The 17,758-nt window shown below is 38.0% G+C and overlaps 1 protein-coding gene across 4 annotated transcripts in view; it reads left to right on the plus strand.

Moving 5' to 3' along the window:
* Positions 1 to 17,758, plus strand: part of SEMA3E (semaphorin 3E) — a 235,933-nt gene that overhangs the window by 167,992 nt on the left and 50,183 nt on the right. The window lies entirely within an intron of this gene.

Raw genomic sequence — 17,758 nt, forward strand, 5'->3', positions numbered from 1 at the left:
GGCCCCCAGAGGCTACATGTGCCTAGCAGTAGTAAACACCCCAAACTGTCATGAACCACTGCACCGATGTCACGGCCTCTGGCAGTGTGATGCTTCCAGTGACCTCATTCCCCACAGACAATACTTGGCACTGTCTTTTCCCCAGTTATTTTGGTGACTATGTGCTATCACATTGCGGTTTTAGTTTTCTTTCCCAAATGACTAATAAAGTTGAGCATTTTTCAAATCTTATTGAGGCTTAGAATTGTTGGGTTACTCTTGAAATGGAGTCTCTGGCTGGCCATTGAAGAGCTAATTGACATTTGCCAAATAGGTTTGTCAGGGGATTTTATGAGAGAGCAAATATGAAATATCCAGGTTAGTTTTGGAGAAAATAATTATCTAGCCCTGATCATTATCACCCATAGTATGGCCCTTTTCTTTGCTTTTTAAAACCCTTAGAAAATGTAAAATAAGGATCGGAAATAAAATTGGGAGGGGAAATGGTGGAAAAGAACTGCTGAATTATATTTAAAGAGATGGTAGGAAAAGAGGTAACAGGGAGGATAGTAAGACTAATATTTTCTGATAATGATATTAACCTTCTTGTCACCCACGGTAAGTCAGTGAAAAAGAGAGATAGTTCTCGATGGAAGGAACAGTATAGAGATTAATGGATTTGGATTCAAGCTTTGGATTCAAGAATACCTGAGTTTTCATTTTTTCACTGTAACCTAACTAGATATTTTATAGGCCTAGCAATTGTACAGTCTTCAGTCAGTAGTGAGAATTAAATACATTAAAAACTAACTATAAAAACATTTTAAGTATAAAAATAGAATACAAGTCACATATAAATAAAATGTAGCCCAATAATGAAGTAGGTACTCAACAAAAAGTAACTACTTCTATTACCTTTTCCATCTTTGGGCTTTGAGGTATAATTATATACATATGTTTATATAAGGGACACTGATAACATGATGAACAGTATCTGTAGTATAAGTCCATTGCAAAGAAAAAGAGACTTTCTATATGTGGACTTTTGTACCTCATGCCAAAAACCTAATGTTATCATAGTTTACCACTCTTCACATTTATGATACTATGACAACGGGATCATGTCTTTCCCTGACATGATGACACTTGGGTAATGGCAGATGTTTTGTAGTAGTCACATTAGCCTGGTTTAAGTTGGGAATAATTTAAAATGGATTCAGTTTTTAAATATTCTCTTGAAGGTATCTGGAGAAACTTTGAAAAAATCTACCTTAGGATGTTAATAAAATTCTTTAAAGATACATTGGATATTCATTGAAATTTAGTAACTGTTAGGAGAAAATGTGCTAACCTGGTAGGTTTTTCTTGTTTTCAAGAATGTTTTCACTAAGACATTTGAGCAACATTAGGTGATTAAGTAATATGTTGGCTCCTTACAACTAACTTGAATTTTATTAGTATAGTCAAGTTAAATGAGTTACAAATTTAATCACATGCTATGCTGCTAATTCACAGGCATGATATAGAACAGATGTACATAGAGTTAAATTTGGTGGTCTAATTAAAATATTGGCTTAATTAGAATGACTTGCTTATTCCAGTCTGGCAAATTGAATTTTGTCAGGTTTCACTTCCCAAAGGGAGATACATATTTGAAGTAAGTAAACTCTAATTTTACTCATTTATTGTGTTAACCTTTAAAATTCTTTGATATTGTGGATATATTTTCCCGAAAACTTGTATGAATAGATGAAGCAGCTAAGCAGAGAAAGGAAAGAAAAAGTAGAAAAGTTCAGTAGAAATGCAGGATTCTTGGTGTGTTGCTCATCACTGTCATTTTCCTATGAGAAGAGGAAGAGAAAAGTAATATAAGAGACTCAACCAAGAGCAAAATGTTAAATATATGTTGGTATGTCCATCCGTAATCTCAGACCAGAAACATTTGTCAGATTTTGATAGTCTGTGTAGATTGATCAGTATGTAGATTGTTTTATTTCCTGAATAAAATTCTGGAGCAGTATTAGCAAGGTATAGTTTCATCTTAGTGCAACGTCCACACAAAGTTTGTTTTCCTCTGTAATTCCTTATTTTCTCATGTGTAAAATTAGATAAAGGGTATCTTCTAATCTAAAATTACATAGCAATGAAATAGTACTGTCTACCTCACAGTCTTATTGTGATAATCAAATCATCCCAGTAAGAATCTTAATAAATGTAATGACCATGCATTGAGCACATGCCATGTGCCAGATGTTTTTGTTCATTTGCTTCGATACTCATAACTTTCCACAAGGGAGGGATTACTGCTCTCATGTAACAGATGAGGGACGTAAACAGAAGGTAAGTTGCTTCTTAATGCTGCATAGTAAGTGGCCAAATGTGGGTTGCATGGTCCAAGGTCAAGTTTTTTCCATTATGCCGTGCTGCTTTCCTTCAAGACATAGCACGAAGTGCCATATAAATAGTTTAATGATGGTGGCAATACTTGTGTCTAAGCAGGCATTATCTAGGTGAACCTGTGCTCTCTCCCCTGTTCTCCTACTGTCTCAACTTGACTTTCATCCTCTGCCTTCCATAGACATCTTCTCTTTTCTCTCATCCTTCAATCTCTTCAAATTTTACTACCTTCTTGATACAGTGAAGGACACACTCCACTGACATTGACAAAATATGGCCACAAACGATTTTGTTCTTTATGTATCTGCCTTTATGATGTATTAACCCTGGCTCATTTGAACCTTTTGCTTTCTCTATTGGAGCTCTCGAACTGCTGAATAACATTAGAGACAATTGGGGGATGCTGGTTGGCACCACTGTTATTCAGATGAGCCCATATACATGTGCTCACTCACTTTTAGTCCTCGATGAACTGTCCTGGCATTGTCCAAGTCACTGCAGTTTTCTGATACAATGAAAAGAATATAGGTTTTGAACTAGACAGATGCAATTTCAAATCTGTGTACTGCTGCCTACTACCTCTAAAACTTTGGGTCAATACTTTACATATCTGAATTTTGCTTTCCCCATCTGTAAATTAAGTCTCTGTTATAATACCTCACTTGCCAGATTGTGTGGATTTTCTGAGATCATACACGGGAAGGGAGCTGCTATGCAGGAAGAGTCTGTACTTACCACCTCTACTTCCTCAAATTCCATTGGTTCTTCAATCCACGGTACATTTATCACTTTTCTAAAATTGCTCCTGCTACTGTTACCCATAACCTTCTAGTTGTCAAATAAGTATCTCTTTCACTCCCTATCTTATTATGCCTCTTCTTTACTGTATTTGACAGTATTTATAATTTTGGTATAACAGCTTTCCTCTGGTATAATAGCTTTCCTCTTGTAATTTTTAGGACCATTATTTTTTTCATAGTTTAAAAATTCTGAATATTCTAGCTTCCCAGTCCTTTAAACTTCGGTGATTGTAGGAGTTGTGAGAAACCCTGGCATGTGTTTTCTCACATTTTCTCACATTTCACGCTTCTCTTGACAATCTGATTAATTCACATGGCTTTATTACCTATTTGTTGACTCTCAAATCTTATCCCCAGACTTGACCTCTGTCCAGAACTCTCCATCCACATTTCCTATGCCTGCCATACCCCCATGAAATAATGTCCTAGGGACATTGCAAAGAAATAGTTCTTTTAATAATAAAACTGAAAATTCTGGTTGACAAGGGTAGGGGAATCTTCATGATGAGGGAGTAGCTGCCACACTACTTTTAGGACTCACCTTATTCTAAGAGACTGACCAAGCCACCACAGCACGTTGTGCCATGCCTCGAAGACATTGTGTTCACTCAGTTGCTCAGGTCTTGGTTCACACCCACCCCTTTACTTGAACCACTTATCTTCATTCTCTATTGAGAAAATCCTAACTCATTTTTCCAAAACGAAGTGATGTTTATCTCAACCCCCACCTGGTAAAATTAATTACGTTTCCTTTGGATTTTCATTGTACTTAAGACAAGTCTTAATTCTGAATTATGATTTCTATGTGAGTGCCAAAGTGTCTCTAGAAAAAAGATTATCATTCCTCTCTCTGTTTCTTTAAGGCCCAGCGTAATCCTGGCAGTTATCAGTTAAATCATTCACTAAAAACATGGGATCAGGAGCTCTTCTTTCTGGTGGGAACAAAAAAAATATGGCCTTTTTCGTTTGTTTCTTTCAAAACTATATTATGATTTAACTTTATATCAAGTATAATTCACTTTTGTCTGATAAATTTATTCTAAATTTATCTTATGAGTTTTAAACACATGCATAGATTCCAGGAAGCACCGCCACTGACCAGATTTGCAGTCAATCCTTTGACCTTTCCTCAACTCTTGGCAGCCACTGACCTATTATCTGTCCCAATAGTTTTTGTAATTTTGAAAACGAGATTTAAATGGAATCATACAGCAGGCCGACTCTGAGATTGGCTTCTGTCGCTTAGTGTAAAGCATTTGAGATTGTATCCAATAGTGTGTACGTGAATACTATGTTCCCTGTCATTGCCGAGATGTTTTCCATAGCATGGATGTATCATAGTTTGCTTATCCATTCACATATTGAGAGACATTTGGGTTATTTCCAGTTTTTGGCAATCATGAAAAAATGCAGCACATTCTAAGGTAGGCACATTCTAAGACGAACCTGAGGACTCCGGCCCATCAGTTGAGGGGGGAAGGGAACCTGTCACTTGTTTCTACCCTATAGAATATGGCAAAGGTGACGTGATATCACTCCTGTGATTAGGTTATAGTGTGTGGAAAAAGGGGAAGGGAGTCTGCAGGGGTAATTAGTCCCTAATCACTTCTCTTTAAGCCAGCAGTTGCTAATCTTTGTCAATAGAGGGTACTGAGAGACGGTCCAGAAGGAAAAGACTCCCTCTGGGGCTGGTGTGGCCCCTTCACCAGGTTTCTAGAGAGCGCACTTCTTCCATTGTTGCCCAGACCATGTGGTTTTCTGGGCACGAGGTGCCCGAAGTACACGGATTCCTGGAGCACCTGCCCTCGTCCCCGCAGAGGGAGCAGGCCACCCGAGGGCCCTGCCCCCATCCCCCCGGCACAGACCTGGGCCCAGGCCGGCATCCAGGAACCCCTCGGGAGGCCTGTCCGGCAGGTGCGCCTCCCCCTTGCGTGGGGCCAGCGAGCCTGCCGGGGTGCGGCGGGGGGCGACTCTCCCTCCCAGGTTTTTCCTTCCTCAGCCTTCCTTTCATCATCCTTGCTCCCTTGTCATCACTTAATCACGTTTATATTACACGTCCCTGTTTAACCCTCTGTATCAGTGTTTCGGTCACTTGATTGGAGCCAGACTGATACAAGAAAATAACCTACTCCTCTACCGCTTAGGAACCACAGATTTGCTGATTTTCTGTGGAATTACTAGAAGGAGTTTAGCAAAGCCTAAAGCCTGCGGCAGCGTGCGCTGGGGTGGGGGGAGGGCGCCACGGTCCGCGGGCAAGGCCGCCCCGAGGGCTCCCGGCAAGGCCCCGGGACCTGGCTGGCACATCTGGAAATGTGCTGGGTGAGCCCCATTGCTTACCAGATGCGGACACTGGCCAGCCACATGCTGGCCACTCGCTGGCTGCGGAAGGCCTGTAGAACCAGACAAATACAGACCAAAAGCCCTGGCCGGCAGGGTGGCTGCCTTAGCAAACACAGGAGGGAGAAGCACAAGCCCACAAACCTCGGCCCACCTTCCCCCGGCCTCCCTGCCCCTCGGGGCCTGGCTCAGTGGTGAGATCCTATGACATAATACCAGCCGGCCACGGGAGCGGGGTCACGGGGACCCTGAAATGGTTACTGCTCGCTTGTTCCAAGACCCACCAGGCCGGTAGACACTTCTTCACTCCAGCGATGTGTAAATATGAACCTCGGGGCTTAAAGATGATGTTCTGAACATCATTGTAGAACTAGAGACCAAAAAGCATTTAATGATGGAATGGAGATAGAAGTAATATTTGTCTGACATCCACGTAAACTTGGCATAACGTGGGCTTTGTGAACTGACAGGTCAGTGATGCTATAAAGACTGGATGGAGGGGCGCCTGGGTGGCTCAGTGGGTGAGGCATCTGCCTCGAGCTCAGGTCACGGTCCCGGGGCCCTGGGAAGGAGCCCCGTGTTGGGCCCCCTGCTCAGTGGGGAGCCTGCTTCTCTTTCTCTCTCTCCTGTGTGCTGTCTCTCTCGCTCTATCTCAAATAATGTAAATAAAGCACCTAAAATAGTAAATGTCAGGGAGTCATCAGCTGTCACTGTCACCACCACCGGCGGCGTCTCATTCCTTTAACCTTCCGGTGGTAGTCATTAGCCCCATGTGTTCATTCACAAGCCTGAATTCCTAATTCTGACATGTCTTTTGATATCTTATGTCAACTTTCTAGTATCTCCTGCCATTTAGGGGTCCAGGGGGGCCCAGTGGGTGAAGCGTCTGCCTCGGGCTCAGGTCATGATCCCAGGGTCCTGGGATCGAGCCCTGCATCGGGCTCCCTGCTCGGGGGGCCTGCTTCTCCCTCTCCCTCTGCTGCTCCCACCTATTGGGGCTCTCTCTCTCTCTCTCTCTCTCTCTCAAAATAAATATTTTTAAAAATCTTTAGTATCTCTTCTCAATTAAAAAGTATCCAAAATCAGTAAACACATTCCTCGTAGGAGATTTACCACATTTCCTTAAAAATCTATCCTTTGGTTCCTTTCTACTCTGCTCCGATCACAGTTCAGCTGTCACCCTTTTCTTTCTGGCTGGTGCTTAAAACCTCAGTGCTGTGTCGCCAACCTAGCTGCCCCCGAGGTGAGTCGGGGTGGTGCGGGGTTGGCTGTGTTTCAGCCACCTCTCCGAGTCCCTCCTCCAGAACGCTCACCGCCCCGACGGCTTCCACGGGCTTCCTCACGCCCTCGCTGGCTCTTCAGCCTACTTGATCCCTGCTGTCAAATCAGCTTCACTGAACAATAAGTCTTTTCAGAACGCCGACGAGTTCTATTGCACAGCGAGGGGAGGAGGGGGCCACCCTCCCACCTCCTACCCCCCCACTCCTGAGCCCTCCCTGGGCGACCTTAGGCCCAGTCACTGAGGGCTGCACCCCTTTCTTACCCATCCCTTCATCATGGAACGCCTCTCCTTCCAAAAGCCTTCCTGTCGAAGGCTGCTTAGCAGGCCTGGGGATTCCATCCTCCTGCTACTAGCTCTGTGAATTTGGATGCATTTCTCTATATCTCTGAGCCTCAGAACCTTTATTCGTAAAATAGGGTACAACTATCTGTCTCAGAAGGTAGTAACAATGAACAAGACAAGTAAGCAATGTTCTTGGAACAGCCTCTGAGACAGAGTGTTCCTAATGTGAATCTTAACTAATTTTTTTTTTTTTTTTTTTTTTTTTTGTCCCTGGGAAAACCAGTTCAGAGCATTACCAGTCCTTCTTTCCGCTCAGACCACACCGCCCCCAGGACCAAAGTTAGGCTCCAGGTTCTTGTTCTCATCACAGTGTGTGCCTCATTCTAGGACTTTTCACACTGATGCACTCATTATAGTAATTATATTTCCCTATCTAGGGCCTGAAAGACATAGTTCGTGTCTCGTGATGTTCTTGGAAGAATCATTGTACATTTAAATACCTGTCTTAAAGACTTGTGATAGCCATAGGAAGAGCATGTAGGTAGAGTGCTTTGTATCTGCAGAAATGAACTATTACCTTTGCAGTAACTAGCACAGCGCCGTGCAGAGTGAGGAAGTGCATGGTTGAATGAAGGCCACGTTGAAATGGTGTGGTAGAGAGCAGACATTAGGCACTGCGTTTATCCTCCATTCTGTTATCACTGATGATGTGATCCTAGTGAAACATACTGTCTCTTTTAGTTTTATTGTATTTCTGTTCTGTCTCTATCTACGGGCATGAGCCTCCACAATAATTACTAAAAACAAGAAACATGCTAAGGATATGCTCACACACACACACACGCACACACACACACACACCTTTAATGTTTTCGTAATAAGCTGCTTTTTGTGGTTTGATGAAGGGATGGATGAGATGCAAGGAGAAAGGTAGAAACATACATTCTCATGACTAGGTCATGGAGCAGGTTTTCCTATTTCAAGTGTATAGCAAATTGGACTATAGGCCTGGGCATCGTAAAATCAGGAAGGATTTAATGGTTATTAGCTTTGAAAACAATTTTGGAATATTCTTCTCTATGTAAGAATGAAGATACAATTCTGCACATGCATATTTCCTCTCTCCCTGATAAAAAGCCAGAAATCCCTTAACCCAGACTCCGATAACCACAAAAGCCTACCCGTTAACCCTGTTTTCCAGAATTCTCTTTGTTGACACTGTTAACTCCAAGGGCTGCATGGGCCCAGCCAGGACTGGAAGACAAATCAGCACTTAGAGAAGGCATCCCTACCCTTGCAGCTGTCCCCTTTTAGTGCAGATGGTGAATTGATTTTTCCTTTACCAGCAATTCTTTCTTTTCTTCTCCACACAGGACTGTGATCCTTTGTGATCATGTTTGACTCAGCAGTGGGGACACTCAGAAGATTGAAGAGTTTTCACATGTGTCCAAGGGAAAGGGAACAGGGATTCAGAAATGAGGAATTGCTCCAAAGGCTGTCTGTAGTCTAAAAAAGGGGCTATGACTTCCTCCCTGTGAAAAGTAGATATTCATAGTTTTAAAAAGCGTCTTTGTCCTCAAAAAAGAATTTTGACTCTTGTTTCATTGTGTGTGGTCAGAATAACAGTGAGAGCAGTCAGACCCAGAGAAGGTGGGCAGGAGAAACAGTCCAGAAGAGAAATCCAGATCTTAGAGCTAACTTGCATCCAGATGGATCTTTTCTTTCCATGTGTAAATGTCTAAATAATTACCTGCGTCCTTCAGTTAAATTTTTTGAAATATATGTGAAATTTTATTTGTGATTATTTCTAGCATTATCCTCTTTACAGTTTTAATGTTAATACTGATTAACATTAATTTAACAGTAGAGTATTTAATATTCATATTTCACATATTGCTTTTGTCATATATGTAAATTATTATATAAACACATATATAAATTATCATATATGTACTATGTGTTTTATCTAAGAAACAGATATGATTTAATTGCTCATTTATGATGTACCAATTATTACACAGTGTATAGAGAATATCAGAAATTAAACACTGCTAATAATGAACAAATATTTACTACCATTAATTTTTTTCTACTAGGTTTGCCCTGTAATATATAGGTTAAAAGTTTAAAATTGCTTAAAAAATAGCCATTTGCAGTTCCATTCACTAGCATTCTTGGCATTTTATTAAGCAGCTAAAATTATGGAATCTAGACCATGATGCCTATTATGGCAAAACTCTATTTTCTTCAGCCTTTTTATGTGTAGATCTGCTTTGAATATTGTATAACTTGTTGATATGAAGAGATTCCAAGTAAACTACTTAGTATTTTATTACAGAATGGTGTTTCAGTTTCCATATCAGTTGTAAATTTAGCACCAGATTAACTGGGTAGTCCAGGCAGGGATTTGACTAGACATATTGTGGTAGATTTCCTATCACACTGACTTTGACTTTTTCCAAAATCAAATACAGATGATCATGAGATAAATGAATCAAATTACAAGCGATGCTATAATTATTAGAAGACTGGCTCTGGTAATTTTTCACATAATTAAAATACCAAATTTCTTAATCTCAAAACTAGATATTTAATTATAATATGACATTTTCTAATATGATCTTAGAGGATATGTCCAGAAAATGCTTCAGCATCAAGGTCTTTATTTTCTTAGGCTTATTTCAGTCTGTTAGAGTTATTCTCCTATTGATAAACTGATTGTGTCATCTTTTCCCTGAGATACCTCGTCAAGCTGACATACCTCTTCTAAGTCTTTGTTTTTATAGCTTCTTTGTTTCTTAGAATAAAAAGTTTTTCTAAGACCACTTTGTACTTTTATGGGTGCAGACTATTTTTAAAATTTGTTTTGTGATCTTTATTGACTTGTGTGATTTCATTATATAATAAGGAGAGAAAAAAGTCCTTTTGAGTGAAAAAAAAATGTTTATGGTTCTTCCATAAACATAAGATTTCTTTTCTCAAAATCATTCAGTTATATTATTTATCAATTTTTCTTTTATGTCTTCTAGATTTTGTGTCTTGTTTTAAAAGGTCTTTTCCACACTTAAGGTTATGTACAAAATTTTTATGTCTTTTTCTATTCCTTCTATAATCCTATTTCTTATGTTTAAATTGGTGATCAATCTGGAATTTGGCTACAGGGCTATGGGACATGAGGTAGTAATCAAACTTTATTTTTTTCCATATGGCACTCCAGTTGTCCAAACACCATTTATCGAATAATCCATCATCTATCCAGTTCTTTGAAATACTATCCATATTAATGTGTATTCTTACACTTATGGTTTCTTATAATATAGAATAAGGTTTTAAAGTTAATTACAAAATAACAAAACAAAAATAAAATAATACAGAATGAAATCAGCATTGTGCACCATTACATTTGATATAAAATATCTGTTTGCAAACCCTTGGATTTGTAAGAGGTCAGTTTCCTTTTCATATATAGTTATGTCACATTCAAATTTTCTAATTCTGGAATTTTGTAATATTCCTTCTTCTGATTCTCACAACAGTCATATGAGAGAGCAACACAGAAATCTTGTTTCTTCTTTTTCATAAATGTTGAAACTGAGGTTGAAAGAGGTTATGGGACTTGAGCCATAGATCAAACTAGAGGCTTTCTTATCTCCACTTTGGATTAGCTCTCTTTGTAAAAAACAATTCAACTCTTCCTTGAATTCTCATTCCTTTTTTTTTTCTTTAAAGATTTTATTTATTTATTCATGAGAAACACAGAGAGGCAGAGACACAGGCAGAGGGACAAGCAGGCTCTATGCGGGGAGCCTGATGTGGGACTCGATCCCAGGCCTCCAGATCACAACCTGGGCTGAAGGCAGACACTCAACTGCTGAACCACCAGGGATCCCTGAATTTTCATTCCTATTCCTATTTTCATTCTCCTCCTCCCTCTGGTTCCTAGTAGTTTATAAAATAACATCAGAGAATTTATTTTTGCCATTGAAGTAGAGTTAATATATTGTCTCATAAAAAATTAGCATATTAGTTGTAGTCACATGTTCACCTTGGCTCTGCTATTTGTTAAATTTACAATTAGAAAGGATGCTTAGCTTAATTTTTATGGGGTTTAAAAGGAGCGGAATGCACCTTGTTTCCTAAATTCAGTATTGATTGAATGTTTGGAATGTAGGAGGCTTCTTAAATGTTTGTTGAACATATATACGTACCCGTGATGCAATGGAACTAATGTTACAGGAGACATGTAGCACAGCCTATGGGAGAAGTTTTGCTTGGAGAAGTCTCCTGGAATATCAGCAAAGTCATTTTTCAGCATTGTTTCCTCATTACGTAGGGTTTATGTTGTAAAGAAAAGGAAGCATTGAATTCCCTTTTCCCAAAGGGAAACTGTAGTGGAAGAGCTATGGGTATTGTCAAGCATACAATCTTTAAAGAAAGTCAGCCAGCTTGTGCTTTTGGAGTTGTGATTGGACGGTGGAAGTCATGAAGGAGATAGCCTAAGACAGAGCAGTGAGGATCCTGAACTGCCATTTTGGAGATTACACTTTATAACAGCAAGGAAGCACCGGAGGGAGAGTGGCATGATTCTATTTGAAAGGGAGGTGAGGAAGAGGTAGGCAGCAAGGAAGACGCTGTTTTCTAATAAAAGCAGGCTTCAGGGCTACATAATAATTAAGGTTTGAAGAGTATTTGTTTCCAGTACTTTTAGTACACAAGACATACATTTCTGGTAGACAGAGCTAATAGTGTGGAATTTAAAAGACTATTGGCATAAGATGAGGGCAAGGAGAATGGAATCGTGAAGTAGTAATTAAAGGAAACACAAGAAGGGGAAAGATTATTTTGCCTACAAATATCTCTTTAAGCAAACATTGCTTTACAAATTCAGCACAAGGGATCCCTGGGTGGCGCAGCGGTTTGGCGCCTGCCTTTGGCCCAGGGCGAGATCCTGGAGACCCGGGATCGAATCCCACATCGGGCTCCTGGTGCATGGAGCCTGCTTCTCCCTCTGCCTGTGTTTCTGCCTCTCTCTCTCTCTCTCTCTCTGTGTGTGTGTGTGACTATCATAAATAAATAAAATTTTTTTAAAAAATCCATAAGAAAATCTGCAATATTAAAAAAAAAAAAAAATTCAGCACAAGATAATCAAGTTAGAACTTTACCTTAGGTGTATTATATATGCTTTTAAAAAATGTTTGGTGGCATCTGCAAGCTATTCCAATAATGTTAAAGGAAATAAAGCATTTGAACATAGAATTTAATAAATGGATAACTAAATAATGATATTTTCTTCTTTAAAAAATCTGAATAAACGTTTTCAAACCTTGATTATACATTAATTACCTCATAAAAGACACTCAACCATGCCCAGCAGGACAAACATATACCCCTCTCCATCTACAATGGTAGGTAGGATGGATAATATTGTATGTAAAATAAATGTGGAACCAGAAGCTAGAAGACACTCTTTGAGACTGGCTAGCCCTTGCCCTGCCTTTGATTTTAATGTTAGTGAATATTCTTGAACCCTGTTTTACCTCATAAGCTTATTTTGAAGTTGAAACAATCTATGCAAGGGTATTGCCTACATTTTAAAGAACCATACAAGTATGACATAATTTTTTAGACATTAAAAATGTAAAAAAATGCAGAGCCATTAGTGTCAAAATGTTTAAATGTTTACTTACAATTTCACTCTTATTTTGTATTTTTTTTCTACCAGTTTATTCAGTTTTGGGGTATATAAATATACCAGTTTATTCAGTTTCAAATATTCTTTAATACATATTTTTATTGATTGGCAGAAGAAAGGAAAAAATTGTATAGTGAGTCACTTTCAAAGTTAATTTGCTACAGGTCATTAGATAACTTAGGTACAGAACTAAAATGCATGATATGGTTATTATAGACATTTGCTTATCAAAACTGTATCTTTATTTTTCATTGTTGATGGGTATGTGTTTACGTGCCTTGCTTATTTTACTATTTTTTCTCTGTTAGAAATAGTTAATAAAATAAGGGATTATTGCATTGTAGTGTTTGTAATGGTCTAGTTTTTTTCTGACATCTTTCAGAATTTACCATTGACACTAAGGGCAAAAATAGTTCACCAAGCTGACTTATTAATGGGAAACTCGCATTTGATTTACTTGGCCTCACATTTCACAGCTGATACGCAGTAGCTCACACCTATTGAAAATAGCTTAGAGCAGTATTTCTGGGTTCCGCGCACTCCCCTCAAGGCCCAAAGGGGAAAATTCTCCTGGAAAGACATACTATTTATTCTTAAAACTTTTTTCTGAAGAGCACAGGCATCTGCCCACATTTGCAATCTGCAAGTCCTGGTTTCTCTTCAAGCACAGGAGAACCTATTGAAAAACTTCATACCACACAGAGACAAAAAGTGTAGCCCGCACTGCTAATGCTAGTGATGTCTTGTAAACGTAAGCCACATTACTCAGACAGAAATTCCAGCTGTTAAAACACAGATAATGGAAAGCCAGTATAAGTACTGACCAACATTCACCATAAGGTTAAACACCAACATTACATAGTACTTGAACCATAAGCGCGATTGCTTTAGGGTCATTGACAATGTCATCATGCCTCAAGTTTTCTGGTTGGTTTGGTTGCTGAATTTCACTTCATGCAAGAAAATTATATTACTCGCTTTTTAGCATTTTATTGGATTGTGCACTAAATTAAACACTTCATTTAAGATCACAATGAACTCTCAAAATAATGTGAGAAACTTCATTCTTGAATGTATACTTAATTTTGAAGTCAGCTCGATCTGTGCAGAACAAAGCAATAGAAGTTTAGAATTTGCCTGTTCTCCATTATCAGTATTATGCAGTCTAGGATATTTCTTTTCTTTTTACCCTTTCTCAACAATATCCACATCTCTGCTGTATGAAGTTGCAAAAATAATATATTGAGTCCTAAGGAATTAAAATGAATCGAACCAATGTGTCTTTCTTAAATAGGTAGCTTAACAAGATAAAGAAAGCCTCCGCTCTAAAATCATGAAATGAAAGATCAGGTAAATTATTAAAAACTGCTGTCAAGTTAGTTGCTTGGTAAGAATTAAGAACTCAGTCTTTACTCTCGGCTCAGTATTGAAGCTTCATGACCATACACCACCGTATCAAAAGAATACTCGTTTAAAAAAAAAAATTAGTCATGTGGGAAAGAGAAGCCTTAAGTAACAAATGATTTTGTACCTCCATATTACTTCAGATTACATATCATTAATAAGGTCATTGGGGATAAAACAAACACCACTATCATTCTTCAGTATTTGATTTTATTTTTAATAAATGCCAGGGAGTATTCAATTATATTTATCCTAAACCTTAATATACTAATCCTGGTAAGAATCTTTTATAAATTATAAAAGTGTATATAAGAATATATTACCCTCATTAAGTAGCTGGGGAAATAACATATCTATTCTTCCTTTAGTTGTTTTAACAATGTAATAGTTTTACTAAAGCCAATGGCAATCAAAATGTAGGAAAAAAATAGGATCATGATGTTGCTATATGAGCAGCTGTCAGGAAGCATGCACAATGTAGCACAGCGGAGCAATTTGTACTTACTGTCTAGTTTCAATTCCACACACCTGTCTACAGCAGTCTGTGAGTTCTAGATACTAAATAAATAAATAAATAAATAAATAAATAAATAAATAAATAAATGCAAAACGGAAAAAAAAATCTGTTTCTAGAAAGGTGGTATTTTTGCAAACATTGTGAAGAGTTATGCATTTATTATGTGCCAGGTAGTTTACTTGATAGAGGGGATCAGAGATTAACATCACATGGGCAGTTTCCCCAAAAAAATACTACAATCGAGAAGGAAGGAATCAAACAGGCAGTTGTAACACAGAAAAGTGCATTACATAAAAGAAGGATTCGTATGACGCTTGATAGGACACAAAAAGGGAAAGGAGATGATTCTAGGGCAGGCAAAGAGGTCAGATCAGGATTCCTGGGGGTGCTAGAGTCCCTTCTGAATTCTTAGTATTAATTGGGCATTATTATCCTGAACACACCGATGAGCCCAGGTAAGAGACACCGGAAGCCTGCGAGTGGTTCACAACGGCTGGCACTCAGACTTTCAGGTGTCCAAAGCACTTCTTCATTATTGTGTTATACGTATCATATGCTTCAAAATACACAATCTTGTAGTTTTCAAATGTAAGTATCACACTGTACAATCCAGTTGCCGTTGTCTTCATTTTTGTATTATTTGAGTCCTAGAGTGGTAGCCACGTGCTATGTATGGATGCAATGACTGTGTCCTCTGAAGATGGGAACCTTCTCTTTGTGAATAAAGATAATGGCGCTTCTCTAAAGCAAGGGCGTTCCAATAGTTTCTCTTTTTTTTTTTTTTTTATTCAGCAGTGGGCTAAACAAGTAGAAACTGAAGAACACATGCATTTTTTTAAATTAAAATGTTCAAAAAATAAAATAAAATAAAATAAAATAAATAAAATAAAATAAAAAATAAAATGTTCAATGTCCTTTATTGAAAAATACGGGTTTTTAGCAGTGATGTAAAAAAAAAGGCAAAAAATTTTAATTGAACTATTTTATTATTTTAAAATGATTATAGATTGAGGTAGCTTTCACCATTAATCAACTAAATGAGAGAAAGAGTTGTAATCTTCTACATAAAAGGGGAAATTTTCAGTCAAGATACAAATTGGCATAGATCTCTGAGAATGTTTGAATATCCGACACTCATTTATCCTCAGATTTAAATCTGAGGTTTTGTAAAAGAGGATGACCTTTTACAGACTCAGCTAGTTGTTCAATACATGTTGAACAGAATCACGCCTCGTACATAACCTAAAAATTGCATGTGATTCTGGGTTCTGATTGTTTTCAAGATGTTTGGGTTATAGGTGTATTTTTTAATATAGGTTTATTTCTGCTGATTCAATCAACTTCTCTTGAGAGCTGAAGACACTGATATGACAGAAAATTGAAAATTCAGACCTGTGCTGAAATTCCCTGGTCAACGACAGCCTCAGGAGCATAGATCGTGATTTCTACTTAGGAAAACCTGTGCCTTTTCTCAGACGTTGTGACTTCATTCTCTTCATCTAACTACAGTCCTTCAAAGTCTAAGATTCTCTTGACCTTAGAATTCTTAGTTTGCATTTTCTATGTTTCACCCACGTGACAGTTTAAACTTATTAATATAGTGCACTGACTTGAATAAATAAGCAACATACTTGTTTGCAGTTTCAATTTTAGTGTTGAAGGTATCTAATTTTACCCATTGGGTAAATCACCTTCATCTGTCATTAGTGATGAAAAGCTGAGTATCAGAATTTTGAAGTTGTAGAAAGTTTTGATTTTAAGAAAGCAGTTCAGTATACCTCTTTAACAGCTTTTTTATTTGGATGTTTGCATTTGAACAAATATAAAATGTATGTCCTACCTACTTTTTTCCAATAATCTACAAAAGTGATAGCAACTAATGGGTCAAACATATATTACAGTCACACACTTGATCACTTTCTTCTTCCCATAATGCTGTGGGTCCCTTTTGCAAATTTAGATGCAAACCTTTCAGCACAAGTGTTAGGTTAGCTGGGCAGACCAGCCATTATGTCTCATTTGCACAAACTTTTTTTTTCTCATGTCATTGCAAATTTGTTATCTCTGAAGAGCGAACACAAAAATGTCTCAAATTATTCATTGGTATTCCTACTCTCTACTTATTTGTGTGAAGTGTATAAATAGGAAAACAAATAGAAGCTTAAAAAAAGTTTTGTGTCTTTAGCTACATCTGTGTTGGGAGCCTACATTTGTTCTCTAGGCTGTGGTTTAATTCCAAGGATAAGATCTGGAGGGTATAGAGGCCAGATGAACTCTTCATTTACTGGGAAGGTTTTGGAACGGCAGGACCAGAAGGGTGATTTTAGAGGATCAGAGACAGAAAGAAAAGTGTGTCAAATAAGAATGGCAAGATAAGGACAGACAGATAACGTGAGTTAGGAGAGTGGCTAAGAAAGTCAAATTCAAGATTGAGTCAAATTCAACCTCTCAGAGGTTACTCAGGACTTTCATATTGTTTTTAGGATCATGGTTCACAGGTGGGCAGGGCTGTTCATAGACGCCAGTGGGCAGTGTCAGCAATATTCTGCTGCAGAGTAGTTTTCTTCTTACAAAATTTTCAGTATTGTTATTGTCACTTTTCCAAACTACTTTCTTTTACCCAAACCATTTATAGAACACTTAATAATCATAAAAGTGTATTAGGGACAATTTTGAAATCTGAGTATATTCAGAGAAAATTTCTGTGGTTATGCGCTCACAATAGGAACCAATTAAGTGGTAGTTTTTCATAGGAATACTTATTTTCAAGCTCTCACATGACGCAAGTCTGAAATATTGCTCATGATGCGACACTTATTTTTGTGACACTTATTTTTATATATCTATATTCCAGTAATAATTTATGCAGCCATCATTTTCTAAATTATTAAAATTAAATGTCTATACAAAGAATATGCGATGAAGAATTAAAATGATTGGAAATAAATAATCCAAATCGTTTGAAAATTTTATCAGTTTCTTTTTGCAGACCCTGCAAAAACAAATCAGTAGTGGCCTTTATGGAATAGCAGCCCATTTCTGTATTTATCACTGAACTTCCCTTTTGG

The sequence above is a fragment of the Canis aureus genome, chromosome 21 (genome assembly GCF_053574225.1).
Source record: "Canis aureus isolate CA01 chromosome 21, VMU_Caureus_v.1.0, whole genome shotgun sequence".
Classification (NCBI taxonomy): Eukaryota; Metazoa; Chordata; class Mammalia; order Carnivora; family Canidae; genus Canis; species Canis aureus.